Source organism: Dermacentor silvarum, chromosome 4 (assembly GCF_013339745.2).
Source record: "Dermacentor silvarum isolate Dsil-2018 chromosome 4, BIME_Dsil_1.4, whole genome shotgun sequence".
In the NCBI taxonomy this organism is placed as follows: Eukaryota; Metazoa; Arthropoda; class Arachnida; order Ixodida; family Ixodidae; genus Dermacentor; species Dermacentor silvarum.
The window spans coordinates 111,206,392-111,208,468 of record NC_051157.2 but is presented as its reverse complement, the minus strand read 5'-3'; the positions used below and the strand labels follow the sequence as shown (position 1 = coordinate 111,208,468).

The 2,077-nt window shown below is 46.9% G+C and overlaps 1 non-coding gene across 1 annotated transcript; it reads right to left on the bottom strand.

Annotated features, from left to right (window-relative positions):
• Positions 1–427: 427 nt before the first annotated feature.
• Positions 428–621, bottom strand: LOC119451151 (U2 spliceosomal RNA). The gene has a single exon (XR_005191694.1). It is a non-coding gene; the product is annotated as a U2 spliceosomal RNA (small nuclear RNA).
• Between the last annotated feature and the right edge of the window lie 1,456 nt (positions 622–2,077).

Sequence of the window (2,077 nt, the reverse complement as noted above, 5' to 3'; positions counted from 1 at the left end):
GGAAATTACTTGTACACACTAATTGAATTAAAGAAATGATAAATTAAGGGAAATGAAAACGGATGAAAAAACGACTGTCCGCAGGTGGGGAACGAACCCACGTCTTCGCATTACGCGTGCGATGCTCTCACCATTGAGCTACCGCGGAATCGTTTTCCCACCCGCTTTCTGGGGTATTTATGTTTACAACTAGAATTTACTCTGAGAGTGTTAGCGAGTGCCACCACTCACAAGCCTAGGGGCGGATGTGGAACATCCTTTCTGCCGCAGGCGTCACGAGCACGTGATCTTTTTGGGTGATGGCAACTGGTCAATAAACCCACATATGCTACCTGAAGGCATCAATGTTGCCTGATCCGAGCCCTCGTTATGTAATGAACGAGAAGAATGAACGATATATATATATATAGCTATTTTGAGCGGATCGATGTCCGTAGACGAAAACTCCCGACGATTGTGCAATATCGGGCCGACTCGCGGTGAAGGTGAAGCAGGATGCAAGCACTCCGCCAACTTGCAAAAATAAGTTTAATATCTTGGGTCCAAATACAACCCGTACCAGTTATTAAGCTGCTAAAAACAGATACTATACCTTTGACCCGAGTCGACCTTGTCTACGGTCGCACCATACTCGCGTACGCCATTCCGCGTATTCAAACTAGTGCCTACCAATCTGAGTGTCTTCGGTATCCTGGCGTCATGCTCTATACCTAGGCTCCTTTCCTCAGTTCTGCTCCGACAGTCAAATGAGTAGGCCGCATGTTGTACGGTCTGAAGAAGAACAGCGTGGATACCAAGCACGATGGCGTGAACAGAAGATGGAATGGACGCGGCGGCGGCGGCGGCGGAAGGAGACCACTGACGATGGGCAGGCCGCTGACACCAAACGTAAGCGTGCTGCCCGCCAGAACCGCGAGGTGGAAATAAATGCGAACCGTCCATGTGGCCGCTATCGCGCAAACTTGGAACGTTTCCCAAGAGCAACGGTCAATCTGCACATGCACAGCTTAGCTGGCCATCCACCTTCACAGAGTTGAATGGCACTGAATTTTTCAGCAGAAGTGCTTTTGATGTCTCTAGCGATGCCGACTTGAACAAATCTTTTTTCGGCACGATATCTATAGAAAATACGGGCCGGTCAGGTTGCTCTGGAAGGCTAAATGTGCTACTAGCTTGACTAAATGTTTATTTTACGAGTGGTTCGTTCATCGTTCCAAGTTGCAATTTTATGAATTGAGTGATTGGTGTTGTACTTGCAATCTACATATCTGTTTTTATGTAGTTTCAAGAATTGAAAAGGAAAAATAAAAGAAGGAAACGCCTGTGACATAGCGTTGTTCCACGTTTTGAAGGGATTTCATGAAAGATGCTTAAATTACCTGCACGGAGACACGAAATGGCATAACCACTAACAGATGCACTAATTAACGTTTTAGTTATTTACTTTAGGGCACGTGTTGAAGCTGCGAAATTGAAGCCGTGCATAGTGAAGCTATTTTTGTTTCTAACGGAAGTCGTAAGACCAGCACCACTGTCGAGATATACGGCCTCAAAATGTACTGCGGAATACGCTGGCGCTACAGCTAACAGTTTTCCAAAAGCGTGCGTCAAGCTTTTGGATATGATCTTAACCGTAATGCCATTGCATATTTAGCACGCTTTGGAGCGGATACCTGGAAGATATAAATCTAGTCCTACGACTTTTGGTACGCCGACGAGACTTTACTGCTGGACTTCCATTTGTCACTTAGAATGTGTACAATGAAATGAATAATTAGAAACATAACTGGGAAATATTTTTACTTAGACACTTAATTTTTACGTGGGTGGAGGCTCCGAATTAAGTTTGACCACCTTGGATTCTTTAAAGTGCAGCCAAAGCACGGTACACGAACCTATTTGCATTCCGCCCCATAGAAATTGGGTAGATGCGGCAGAGAATAGAATCTAGTGGCGCACCGACAGGGGGGGGGGGGGGGGGGGGCGTTTCGGGTGTTGTACCCCCCCACCCCTGAGGCCGAGTTAACCCCCCCCCCCCCCGGGCGTCCAGACCCACCAGTCCAACGTGTACCTTCAG